General features: G+C 35.2%; 1 pseudogene; it reads right to left on the minus strand.

Annotated features, from left to right (window-relative positions):
• Positions 1–222: 222 nt before the first annotated feature.
• Positions 223–11,202, minus strand: LOC143546817 (ranBP2-type zinc finger protein At1g67325-like; annotated as a pseudogene).
• Positions 11,203–15,200: the final 3,998 nt, after the last annotated feature.

Consider the following 15,200-nt stretch of genomic DNA (forward strand, 5'->3'; position numbering starts at 1 on the left):
ACCATGCCTTTGTTATGTTTTTTTAACAACCAAGAATACACAACAAACTACACTGAAGCAAATAATGCAATAAAATGTGTTGATTACTGTTATTATGTTTTACATCATGTAAAATTTTGTGATTTAGCTAAAAATAAAACAGGCCAAACTTACATGACCATTACCAAAAACTACACATTTTGACCCGTTATCCAGTTTATCAATCCATCTACTTTACCACCTCTAGTTAGGAGTCGTGGTCGAATTTGGGCGTTTGACTCCATATGATGGAAAAAGGGAACATAGTTCTTCAACTGTTTTTATAACAAACTTTGGATTAGGCAGATGAAAGCCTAGTTTGTAAAGATCATCATCAAAGTGACTCTGTTTGAGCGTTTTCTTGTAATTTTCAGTGGCATTTCTCGGGTGACCCCTTGCAACAGCAATCTGCATAATCACACACACAGTCAAGTACTCAAGTTGGACAACATTTGAACATACACATTATGCCCTATACTACAACATTATACATTGCTAACTTAATCAACTATGAGTTTTACACAAATCTAAAGAAAAGAATCACAACATGTAACACTAGTATAAAAATGCAGTTGATCGGTAGCCAATGTTAATTAGAAGAATTTGATGATTCATTCATTCCATGTACACCCATATAAATACAAGGGAAAGTAACAAACCTAACGCTAAACTAGGAGATGATATATGCACATGCTAATTGACAGCTATACATAAATAAATACATGCTGACTAATACGCCCCTGCAGTCGGAGCATGGGGTTGAATGCGAAGACTGGACTTGAATTTGTGAAATAATGCACGAGGTAGTCCCTTGGTGAAGATGTCCGCATATTGGTAGTCAGCCGGAATGTGAAGTACCCGAATGGAGCCGAGGCGAACCTTGTCAAGCTCAACGTGTTTGGTGCGTTGATGTTGGACAGGGTTTCCCGAGAGATAAACTGCGGATACGTTGGTCATGGCGTCTCGCCAATTCGGATAAGTGAGGGCAAGTTTAAGATTTTTTGGAATAGGGGAGATGTCAGGAGGTGTGGAAGTAGTGGTGTGTAGAGAGACGGGTAGTTTTGGTTTGTGAATGCCAGCACGTGATCTTGTTTGCATGGGGTGCATGTTTGGTGGAGGTGTGGGTGTTGTCAATGGTGGAAGGTTGGGGACTTTGTATGTCGGGTGGGGTTGGTGAAGAAAGAGGGTGGTTTGTAGGACCTGGAGAGGATGGTGGGGTGTTAGGTGAGGTCGATGGTGTAGGAGTGTGTTGAGGGGTGGACTGGATTGGTTCTGTTTGCATGGGATGTGCTGGTGGGTTAGATGGACCATGTGTAAAAGAGTAGTTATAAATGTATTTTCATCCAATGTGACATGTCTGGATAGGATTATTTTTCCCGTGGCAAGATCGAGACAACGATAACCTCGATAATCCGGAGGGTATCCTAGAAACACGCATCGAGAGAATCGAAGATGTAATTTATGGGGTCGAGTGGATGACAGATTAGGGTAACACAAGCAGCCAAATACCCGGAGGTGCTCGTATGTGGGGTGTTTGAGATATATAATTATAAACTAAAAATATATTTTAGTTTACCTCGGTTAATAAATAACTAGTTGAGACACCGAAGGCAAACGAACTGAGCTAGGTGACACAACGAGATCTAACGACCAACGGTGGCAGTGAACGAAGGCAACCTGGCAGCGGTGGTGGTGTGCGTACAGCAGACTGCAAGCAGCGGCGGTGTGCGGCTGTGGAAGGCGTCGTCGGCGACGGCAGCTGGAGGCGGCGGTGTCCGGTCACGGCTGGACAGCAGCGGTGGTCAGATGGCCCGCTGTGGCTTGGGTGGAAGAAGGAAAGAGATGGACTTGTCTTGATTGGATTAAAGTTAGGGGTAAGGTTATAAAATATCATATATTTATATAACCCTTAATTAGGTTTAACTAATCTAATTAGTTATAAACCCAATGGGCCAATAAGTCCACCTCTTGCTCCAAAATCCGTTCCATTTAATTTTATCTCGTTAAAGTATCTAATCCGGTTAACTAACTTAAACGGGTTTATAGTTCGTTACCTCACGGTGTAACTCTTACGGGTCATAACCCGGTTGCCCGTATTGACTTACCCGAACCGGTCCATGATTCCAACAATTAAGACTTTCATGTATGTTTGCCTGAATTAGTTCATTATAAACATTTAAAACTGCCATTCATTATTGACTTCATGATAGTGTGGTATTTAGCTAATATATATTGTTAACTTGTATTCTTACATTATGCCCGTTTATACAAAGCATGATATGTTCTTGCAGTTAAATCATCATCTAGCTCTTATATTATATATAAGTGACCACCAACCAATACACAATAATCATTGAACCGCGAAACCGTCGTTGGTTACTCTTGTGGAGCTGGTTACACGTCACGGCATAAATATACATCATTTATTCACAACAAGTTAGTTAGTTAGTTATACGAACCATTGCTTTGTATTAACACATTAATCACATATCTATTAGCCTTTGATTTATCTAAAGGTATACACTATCCTTTTCCAAATTACGGTGTTACAATAAGATTCATCAAGGTACGTGAAAAATATCAACTACTATAATAAATATGACAGAATAGATTTATGTAAATCACAATGTTTGCCATAACCTTTCTCTTTCTATACCATCGCACGAGCTATAAAGTTTGGTGCATCTTTCTTCTTGAGTAATCTTATGTAGCTAAACAAGTAATATGTGACCATGACAACTAAGAGAGTACAAACAATTGCATATCCAATCCACTTGAGTTCTGGAGGAAAGGATAAAATCAAGTAAAGAGAGAGCACCGCAAGAACGGTTGAGAAATTAGAAGTAAATCTTAAGAGCATGTGACGTATAGGAGAGATCTTTGCTTCTCCGAAAGCATCATTTGTGTAAAGTAGGATCCTTGAAGTTATTATCGTGATGGGCAATGCAACAAGTGACATGATTATAAAGAAACCATGGGTATCAAAAGGAGAGTGATTTAGGTTTTGAAACTTCACTTGAATGAACCCTATCAATGATACATACATGGCGAAAAAGGTTCCAACATATATGTGTTTGAATATTTTTGAATAATCTTTTAGCCTGACAAGAACAAGCAGAAAAATAAAGATCTAAATCAAAATACATAAATTTATAAATTAATTCTTTTATTCATCTAGGAAAAAACGTTAACATCTATCTATCAATGACATATGCAACCATTTGAAATTTTAAGCAAATATGAACATCTTTACAAGGGCTGGCTTCGAAAAAGCAAAAAAAATTTTAGGTAGAAGACAAAAACCTTTTTGGACCTTAAGTAAAAAAAGTATGTTGCTGGGTTTAAATAATTTAATTTTGATATGACTTATTTGGTTATAATTTAAGCTGTGTAAATTTTTTGTATAAAAATATGATTAAACATGTCTCAGATGAGATGAGACTAGAACAGATAACCTTTTGGTTGGGAGTAATACCCCTTTACAATTAGAACAAACTAGTGATTATGTAATTGAGTTTAAACACTAATATACATATTGTTTTAATAAAAATACATATAATTAAAATAAATAAAAAATTCGAACCTAGCGGGGTGTCGGGCCTGTGGCCGTCGACCACCTGGCCACACCTTAAAGCGCTGGCCCTTGGGGGTGGCAGGGTGGTCGACGGCCACAGGCCCGACACCCCCGCTAGGCCCGATTTTTATTTTTTTTTTGAAAAAAAATATATGTATTTTTTTAAAAACAATATGTATATTTAATGTTAAACATAATTACATAACCACTAGCTTGGTCTAGTGGTAAATGGGTATTACTCACAACCAAGAGGTTGTGGGTTTCAGCCTCACTTGAGACATGTTTAATTCTTTCTTTATACAAAAGTTTTTTACACAATCCAAATTATAACCAAGTAAGTCCATAAAAAATTAAACTGCTTAAACCCAACAAAATACTTTTTTTACTTAAGGCCCAAAAAAATTTCGGCTTCGGGCCAAAAGTTTGTTTGCTTTCTTAGAACCGGCCCTGACACCTTATGGCCGACCCTGATGTTTACCAAGCTTTTTAACTACTATAAATCGCAATTACTTATATGCATTGGTAACAAATCAACACCCATGTTACATATAAAAACAACAATCACAATTTCATGTTTATGCCTTAAAATGAATTACAAAAATTTGAGCAAGATTTTATTGTAAACAAAGTGAATTGATATTTTGTATTTTGAAGCTAAAACAGAGTAGTCATTAGTATATGCTAAAAGTAGATGTGACTAGAAATAGAATATATATTAGCTAATGATTGCTAAGGGAAAAGAAATGTACAATCTAGAACAGAGACATAATATCTTAATCTTAAAAAGATGACGAAATCAACCAACCTAGTACTGGTGGCAGGGTTTTGATGTGTACTGAAAACAGGAAGTTGATCAGGAGCTCTTCCAGTAAGGAAAATGGGATCGTGGTCTAGATAATTCTCCATAATATATAGAATGTTTATGGTTATGGAAACTGGTTGGTATATGTTTGTAGCAAGATATTAATGAAGTTTGAAAGAAAAGAGTGCTTGTCGAAAGAGGGTCGAGTTGTGTATATATAATGTTTATGTAGAGTGCTGTGATATGTGCTTATGCGAACTTTCGTCATAAGGATCACAATGGACCCACTGAAACACAAACGTGAGGAATATTCCCAAATACTCACCTATTTACATATATATTCAACTCATAAAACTAAATTACACATATCTCCATTTAAATATTATATATTAAGACAAAAAATGCCCTTTTTAAATTATTATCTTCATCTTCACCACACCATCTTCATCTTCATCGGTGCATCACACCCATGGGCGGATCTAGCTAACAAATGGGTGGTTAATGTCTGTTCCTGTCATTTGGCTAAATGTTAATGTATATATAGGGAAGGGGTGGGTATTGAGCGCCCATGCCCGTGCAAGGTTGGATATCAAGCAAAATTTTAGAGGTTAAACGTATGAGAAATCAAGGCACCTTCCCCATGTTGCAAACGAAGCTCGCCCGACGGCTTGATTTCTTGCACAACGATCCGAGTAGACTGAGCTAGCGTTGCCTACGGCCAAGGCTAAGGCATGTCCATGACCAAGGCCAAGGCAAGCCAAGGCACGGCCTTTTCATCCTCATTCACAACTCTTCATCTTCACCACACCATCTTCATCTTCATCTTCATCTTCATCGGTGAATCACACCCATAGGCGGATCTAGCTAACAAATGGATGGTTCCCAGGAACCACCCAAGTTTCGAAATAATAATGTATTGTTATATAGAAAATACTACAGTGAACCACCTTATAAATTAGGTAGGAACCATGCTAATTGCAATACAAGTGCTGGCTCAATTGGTAAGTTGTTGGTTTGGTAAACTAAAGGTCACATGTTTGATTCCATGTTCCAAATGTATTTTTAGAACTTCTTTTTCCTAACTCAGCTTTTTATCAATTTAGGGTTTTATAAGACAAATTATACAAACACATACACACTTACACAAACACCTCTCTCCTCTCTTCATACTCTACAACGCACACCACTACCAAACCACCACCGTTTGCCGACCACCGTCTGACCGTCGTCCACGACCACCGCTGCTGCTTTTCCGGCTGAGCACACACCACCATTGGTCCATTACTCCTTCCTCCTGCCTTGCTACTCTTCCTTGAATCCTTCCACTGTGACGGTAAGTCTAGATTCATTTGGTAAATGTTAAATGTTGTTCTTAATGTTGTTAATTTCTAAGTTATTTGTTAACTTTTAGTTTTAATTTGTTAGTTTGTTGGTTTTAAATTGTTAGTTTTAATTTATACTATGTGTTTTTTAATTTCTAATAACAGTGTCTTTTCTATTAGTTTATCGTATTTTTATTATGTAATGAACTTTGCCCGAATCATCGAACCGACCTGAACCTCAAACCGACCCGGAGTTTTTTATATCCGACTCTGTGAAAACATCTAAAAGCAGTGCACCACCTGAAAAAAATTCTGGATCCGCCACTGATCACACCATCTCGTACCACCTATGGACATCCAAGGGTTTTCGGTAACCACCATCCCCTTTTTTCCGGCCACCACTATCTCAAACCATCCCTAGACACCAACGATTTTCTGGTACATCATCTCCTTCGTTTTTCCGGGGAAGGGGAAGAGAGGTGCAACGGTCATAACCTACTTGGGGTTCATGGCTGCCTTTCTGGAGTGGGGAGATGTGGCGGAGAAGATTATGGGTGTGACGGCAAGAAAGGATGAACAGACCGGTTTGGGGTTTATAGCCATATTTCCGGCCAGTAATGGAAACAATTTTCTGGTGAGGTATTTTCCGGCAAGGTGACCCTCAATCATCTTTAACCTACAGCCTAACACTGCATTTTCGGGTTTAAAATATAAGGAAAAGAAATGATAAGATTGGATAGGGGAAGAAAGGAAAAGAAATTATATATTTAAAAGACATTCTCGAGTTAAAATAAAAGAATAAGAAAGAAAGTGTTAATTACATTCTTGAGTTAGATATTAAGGAAAAGATAGGAAAAAATTGTAACTTTACAATCATGTCCTTATTATTGTTTTAGATAGGAAGGAAAAAATAGGGTAAATTAGTAATATTATACATGACTATAAACTTTCCTTTCAAATCAGGCCATATTTGGCTGGAAAATTTTGAAGGAAAAAAACCTTAACTTTTCTTTACATTCTCTTTCTTTTCTTTTAATGAAAAAAGAAAAATTTTCTTATTTTTTCTTTTCCAAACCCTTAAATAAAAAACTCAAGAATGCAGTGTAAGTGATAACAAAAAGAAAGAAGAAAGGATAAAGTAGTCTTTCTATTATTTTTTTTACAATAAAATAAATCTAAGTGGGTATATATTTGTTTTAAGGAAGGGGATATATGTAAATTAAGTTTCAAGGTTGGATATATATGTAACTAGTTTTTGAACCTGTGTATTACACGAGATTTGTCAAATGATAAAATAAGATCCATTATTTCAATTGTGATTATCAAAATACTTATAAATTAATTAATGTAGATTTAATGGAAAAAACAAACAGGGTTAACGTAAATGACTTAAATAGCATGATTTTAATGGAAACGTCAGGTGTTGATTTGCAAGAAATTTAAAAAATGTACTAAAATTGCGTAGTTTGTTAAACCTCACTTAATTCAATAATGTATAAAATCCACACTATGCTATAACCCACTTGACAAAATAGTTTTAACCCATGATCCATGAATAACTAGAATGAATGAAATGAGAGATTAGACATTAAAAGAAATGTAAGCTTGACACCTAAGCTTCAACATTTTTTTTATTAGTATTGTAAGATAAGATGTAAGATGTAAGATTTATGAATTTAATAAGGGGATGTATGTAAACGCCCCTATTAATTACGTCATTCAACTTTAGCGTGGCTTGCAATCTCTGTTTCTAACTTCAATAATATAAAAGAGTGTCCCAAAACTTATATGTTATTGTATATTTCGTCTTTTCTTTAACTGATGTTAAATTTTCCTGTTAAGCAGGTGTAAATGGACAATTACACTCCTGCAATTAAAAAGGAAAGTAGTACCAAGGCCCGCCGCGTTGCGGCGGACTATAAAGCCACAAAATAAGAGTCCAAATCGAACTCGCTATAGTCAACATCCTATGACTCTCACAAATCGCAAGTTACAAAAACAATTTGCAGATATGTCTTGGCGGTAGTAGTTGTATAATAGACAAAAGCTTTTGCTTTTAGCATCTGCATTGTCAAAAAGAAGTAATTGTAGCTGTTACTTTAAAATAAGGTTGTTAAGAGGCGGTAGGGCCGTCTCCGAGAATTCAAATACCTAGGCCGAGCATAAAAATAGGCCCTAACGAGTAACGAAATACATAAGATAGTTTTTTTAAACGACATTAACGTTATAACAATAAAAATAGAAAATTTAGTAATAAACTCAAATACAATAATAGCTAACCTCTAACCGATAATTTGTGAAGCTTTCCTAGCATTCTTGACAGCAAACTGTTTGATCACTACATATCTATATTAAAATATTAAAGAAGTCAATATATATATATATATATATATATATATATATATATATATATATATATAATATATATATATATTATATAACTAAAATGAACTTGGTAGTTGGCACCAAATAAATGAATAATACTATAATAGCATACTGCATATCTACCTTCAAGAGTTCAAGTCTCCAATAGTTCTCTTCCAACTTCGTCCGTTCGTATAGTTGTAACAATGCTAGATCTGGATCATAATAGTTTCAACAGTTCTCTTCCGACTTCTCCGTGACTCCGTCCGTCCCCTTAGTCTTCTGTTCTTCCCTTCTTCACAACCAGGTAGGTCACAATTAGTCAATTAGGTTTTGGGCTGCTGGCTACTCAATCGGGTCTCCTAGTCCATCCGTCGGCCTTTTGCTTCCTTTATCTGCTTTATTGCCTATTGGAATTCAATCAGTTTATAGTTATTATCATTTTTTTAAACTAATTTGGACCCAATATCACAAATGGATTATGGTAACAGAAAAATTGGGTCTAATATGTAATAAGTGGATTAATATTTATTCCTATTCTATAAAGAAATTTAATATATATATATATATATATATATATATATATATATATTTATATAATATACTAGTAGGAGTGCCCGCGCGTTGCGGCGGGACAATATAAATTTGGTTGACGGCGCTTTGATCCGTTATAGTGCCAACATTAGTTGCGAGGGGGGGTGACTTTTTTTGCCCAAACTACTGCTTTTAACTAAATTCCAAACAACAAACCTTTTATAAATTCAACTATAACACAGTGAATATGACAAATATTGGTTACTCCATATTTGGTTTTATGCGATTTATTTTGTATATATTTCTAGCGTTGATGCCCACGCTTCATGACGGGGTCGTAGGATTCTCATTAATAATCCTTGTATAGTTTAATTAAACTCCAAACTTCATTACGAGAGAAAACAAATGACATTTGATTTATAATATTTATAATGTAAAGTTCAAGTCTTGTAAAAAGCAATAGTAATGTACTTTTTAACATTAACAGATGATGATCTTCAATCCAAGCAAAAAAGAGGAACTCTTAGAATATTTATTTTTTTTATAAAGAATGATGTCGTTTTTTACACAACTCATAGCAAGATCTATCATAAATAGACACGCAGCGAGAGTGCCCATGACATATGTTACTTGCAAAACAATGGTTTTTATGTTTCGTTGCCCATTGTCAGGTTCACCCTTTTATGCAAGTTAATGAATATAATAGCAAATCAACTACAATATACAAATGATAGCCTAATCATAGTGGACATATCTGACTCTTTTAAGAGTTGACTTATGAGCATTGAATTTTTGCCAGTTCACCCTATCAAAGTATAAACTTCAGTAGTTGGTGATACAAAACATAAAACATTGTCCAAAATGCTTCAACGTGCCAAAAATATAACGCATATAAAGACAACATAACAAACTGGAGATATTGGCTTAGGTGTGCTGCACTTTTTCATGTTACAAACAGTTCTAAAAGAGAAATTGACGTTTTCACATTTTGGGCATTCCCAGTCATTTTCTCGAGCTCCATCTGAAAATTGAAACAATGACAAACATATCATAATGCACCATCACAATATTATAAGCTTCAACGCATAAAGCAATTGGATGTGAAATACCTTTATTTTGAGATGTCGCTTCTGGGAAAAAATCCAGGCTTTGGTCCTTATTGAGTTTCAAGAATCAGACAATCAATCAAAACTTAGTAACATATGCTATGATCTTAGACCACTAACAAAATGGGGTACATAGCTGGTTTATAAATTTGAGGTCAATGGAAAATAACAGTTATATCCGTTGCAAGATAAAGACATACCATAGCAGTCTGGCCAATCGGCAAACACAAACCAAGTTGGTCCATCAGTTGAGGTAAACCATAGATACCACATATACAGAAACATGTATTATTGATAAACGTAATATATCATAAAAAACACATTGATAGAAAGTAGAAACTATAAAGCACCAGAATAAGGGGGCGTGCCAGAAATTGGCAGAGGTCGATAAGAATTGCTTACATCAAGGAGACTGTTGTAGATATAAGGATAATTAGAACCACCAGACAATGGAGCCTCGTAAGGCGGAATATATGTTGCATTAAGCAGAGATGCACCATAAGGTGGAACACCCACATACATTGAAGCAGGTGCAGCAGTCCCGGTATAAGCAGAAGATGAGGTGTAGCCCTGTGAGGTCAGCATTTGCCTTGGAGAAAATTTCTACAATATCAACATTTGGTTAATAGATATATATATTTAAAAAAAAAGGCGACAATGTGATTATGCGACCTACTGAATTATGATCAGTTGGTCTAGATTGTGTGCAGTTACGCATGTTGCAAGTTGTCCTAAATCAAAATTTGGCATTTCCATAGCTGGCACAGGTCCGATCATCTACTCTACGACCACCTAAAATCATATAAATCTCCAATAAATACCAGAAGTTATAAATCCACACTTTAATGGTACACTTTAATATAACTCCCAACAACATTTTAATATAAAGTTGGGTCACTTCGGCATTACACATGCAAGTGCAAACACCACTGAAGAGTAAGTGTCACCTTTCACTAAGAGTATTGGTGTCTTTCAAAAAATTTAACAGAAGAGTTCTCACTATAAATAGTTAATGCCTTAAAAGTAACAGCTAAGGGTTATTTCAAAGCTTGAATTACATATATATTATATAAGATGTGAAAGTAGAGCAAAATGAGTTCAAAGTTCGGACCAATTAATCATCAAATGCATTGCTAACCCCTTAAAACACCATCCCAGTTTATGTTAAAATTAACATGAGTAAAGAGGTGCTGGAAATGCTTATTAAAAATGCTAATGCTTTTTTAAATAAGCAAAAGCAAGTAATCAGCTGGAACAAAGTGCAATCTATGAGATAGTGTTTGTGTTTGCATCTATTGGTACAACAGGCAATAATAAGACACGTAGTTATTTTAGTGTTCATAAACTCTGTGCATTAGGATTTAAAGATATAAAATGATCAAAATCAGATAACCAGTTTGAATAAGAAACTCACAGCCACCTACCCAAATTGCTTATTTCATCCTCATACAAGCAGATAATCATAGCGATGTACTTTCTCATTTGTAACTTTTGTGCTTCGGGTCAAAGATCTTTAGTCCTGTTTGGGTCATTTGGTAATTTGAAAGCTAGGTAAGCAATCCAAAACATTAAGCCGGTATGATAATGTGTCTCTTTCTTATTTATTTAGCAGTTTTGTTTTTTATAAGCATTCATGTGGCATTTTCAAATAAGATTATAAAATAACAAAAAGAGATTGTATAAACGTTTAAAATAATAAAAAAAAATAAGTTGATCTAATAAATGACACATCACCATGTGAACTCAGCATTTTGACCTGCTTAGTTTCTGACGACCCAAACCGCAAAACATGACAAGAAAAAAAGGCATTTTATAATGACCACGAGGCACAAAAATTAATAACTTGTACTATTTAAGACACATGAGAAAGTAAATTGGTATCATATGTAAAAGAATCATAACTTCAAGCATTTGGCCCCTATCCAAACACTCAAGAAGTGCTTATCTGCTGTGTCAAAACACCATGGGCAGATGAGCACATATAATTATAAGCTAAAATACAAAGAATTAGTACAGGAGTGTGTAAAAATCAATAATTTTGACTAAAATCCAAATTCACATATGTTGGTAACTTTTTGTTTCACATATGTTGGTAACTTTTTGTGGCTTCATTTGGAATACTATATCCTAACATTCTTATTATTGTTTGACATTAGGTTACAAAAGAAGATGGTTATGGCTTTTGGTTTTGCACTGAATTTACAACATTAGCATGTCATAAAATGGCTATGAAATGTAAGACTTTCTTTCTTTGAATTCGAAGGAAAAATCAGAATATTTTTTAACCTAAAGTACGAATATCTTTTAAAAGAAATTTCAAGATTTCTACTGACTAATTCAAAAGGATAATCAGTGAGTGCGTGTCCAGCTCTAAAATATGCGCCCGCAACCGATTCACCATCCCTGAAATATTTCGACATTCAGCTTCCATTAAGATCTATGAATCCATACCAAAATCTTATCATCAATATATCCAAATCATACAAAAAAGGATAGGCTAATATATGAATTTCTAAGATAATTAATACTTATTCTAAAAACTACACAATGATATTCAGGATACAGAGAGACACCTTTTTTGGAGTTATTGCACACATTACTTAAACTGGCTACTTAAATTGGTTGCTTGAAATGAAGACGTGACTAAAATGGTGATAAATAGATGTTGAAAGTGATTTAGTAAATTAGTAAATTGTTTGCAACATTGGATGTCCTAAACTACAATCTTGCTTTAAATGATTTTATGCTAAAAATATTTAGCAAATTAACCCGATTCTAACGATTCGGGTTGTAGAATATTAGTATCGGGTTAAATTGCTATTATCTTTTTTTTAAAATGGCAGTCAACCCGGCCCGTTTCAAACAAGTAATAGTAATACAAAATCTATTTCCAATGCTTAAACTTATAAAACAAATGGTTCAGTGCATATTTTGGATCATGAGTCAAATAAGGGTTATCCCAGTTAGCCAATAAAGCCCTAATTCAAACAATCAAGTCTGCAATCACACTAAATCAAGTAAATCCCTAACATAAGTGATTCAAATTTCAATAAATCTTCATCTGTTTAGTCATTTTACATCCATCACTAAACAACTAACAATAAGCACAAAATTAACACAAATCAGTTGCAACAATTAATCTCAAAACATAGTTCAATCATTGTAATGTAAGGCAACTACACAAGTTATCCTAATGGCACATCAACCATATGATACCTAATTAGTTTAATTTGAATTTAAAAGCTTCATATAGACTCTGTGACCTAATTGAAAACTATAATGCAATCGAATTCACGATACGAAACCTTACCGAAAATAATAACAAACGTCACTCTGAAGAGCTACACAGCTCCGATTTCAGCAATGATACGTGGGATTTGCAGGTGGAGGCTGGGGGGTTTTAAAGGGCCTGTTAAACCATCCATTGATTATGTATTGAAAGATTGTAACGGATGATTTTAATGATTGTATTGAAGGCGCCAGATTGTTGTATTGCAATCGCCGGATTGTGAACCTTCGCTAGGGTAGGACGTGAATGAGCATTTAATTTAGAGCGTCTTATAGAGAGAGAAAGTAGCAGGTGAAAGGTTGTCTATATGCATTATAATGTAATATAGATATAGATATATAAAAAAATTGTGCCCCGGAAAAGTAAGTGCCCCGGCTGGTTGTCCGGGTTGCACCACCCAAGAGCCGGCCATGAGAGGTAGTTACTTCATGTCCCCATTTTCCTTTACCCTTTGTTTCGTTTATGTCCTTGACTTGTGTCTGCATAAAAGTGGTTCGAGTTAGAACTATAATTGATATGTTGTACCTCGTGAATTAGTAAAATCAGAATCACATTTTACGAAGTAAAAGACGATATTAACACATACTTACAACCTAATCTAATACTAATCTTATGTGTACATATTAAATACACACATAGGCAGGAGGGTACACACCTCAAACAAAGGTTTTACCCGTAGAGAACCCATAGAGAATCTAACCAGTTTCAAATTGAACCCAATTCTAACCCGTTATCCAACCCAACCATCTACCTTCATGAAAAAGACTATTTTTTACCCGGTATCTAGCCCACAATTAATATATCTGATCCCTAACGGATCGGTAAACTCAATTTATAATATTTTAAAAGTGATGTTGTATACACAGACACATTTGCTTCAATGCAACTTTCATAAATCAAATCATAATAGTTAAGACATAAATATTTCAATACATAAAAATAGCAATTGTGTAATGTGTATACAATTTTCTTACCTCAAAACTTATCCCTAAAGAGACACACGATGATAAAAAAAATGCATTAAGCCAAAAACCAAGTAACATCATAGATTGCAAAAAACATGGACTGATTAAAAATAAAAGTCAAATGAATAAACCTCTAACCGACTTAAGTTCAGATAAATATCAGATCAATCATGGACGTTTCTGCAAAATCAAACCACTTTTAAGAGTTCAATCACCATAAAAGCAAAATCTCCTAACAACATCATATAAATAACACTAAAATTTGGCTAAATCACATCCAAATTACCTGTAATCGAAGAAACGCAAAGAGAAAGCCAATCAATTGCTGCAAAATTGAAACAATTTTAGGTATAGCTTAAACCCTAAACGAAGCCAAAACTTTGAAATAAACAAAATATACCGGCCAATAACAACGCCCGATGACACATGCAAGGGAGAAGATGAAGGTTTCCGATGACCTATGAAGAATCAAAAGACGCCGATCACCACAGTCGCTATCATCGCCAAAACCCAAGGTTCGGCAACGGTTTCTGTCGTTGCCGCCGTCAACCTCCACCGTCACTCTCGTCTCGAGGAACCAAGGCCGTCAAAGATTTCCGTCGATCGCTTTGCAGATAAGCTGATAAAAACAAATTATCGGTGGTGAGAGACAGAGGTGTGAGGTGGGTTTGGAAGTGGATGGAAGCGTCAATACAAAGCATCAGAAACTGAAGCGGTAGAAGTGAGGTGGGTTTAGAGGTCCAATCAGAACGAACAATGATTAAGAAGTCTTCATCTCCTTCCAGTTCTCTTTCTTACTCCATGATTAAGAACTCTTGATATGTTGAACTCTAGAATGTTTCAATAACTCATAAGTTTTTTTTTTTATGATAAACATTTACATAGACTTCAGAGTAGAAACCAACTGCAAGTCCCGAATCTGGATCACTGCAGTTTCTTGAAACGCTATCTTTACGGGAATCAGAACACTTACGGGCTCGTGTACGACTGGGTAATCGCTTTTCTGCCTATCATTCGGAAAGATATATATGAAGACATGCAAAACTCGTAAGGAGTTTCCACGTAAAATCAAGTAGTTTTAGTTTGTATCACATCTACTTTTACGCACCATAAAAAGTTACCATGACATACAATGACTGTCCAAAAGCCTTTTAAGCCTAATAACTCCACTAGTTAAGCACACAGAATCAGTATATCTATCATTTTCCAAGGTTGGATCAATTTTC

Source organism: Bidens hawaiensis, unplaced genomic scaffold (assembly GCF_021521415.1).
Source record: "Bidens hawaiensis isolate Kalapana, Puna unplaced genomic scaffold, B.hawaiensis_p1.1 tig00014466_1, whole genome shotgun sequence".
In the NCBI taxonomy this organism is placed as follows: Eukaryota; Viridiplantae; Streptophyta; class Magnoliopsida; order Asterales; family Asteraceae; genus Bidens; species Bidens hawaiensis.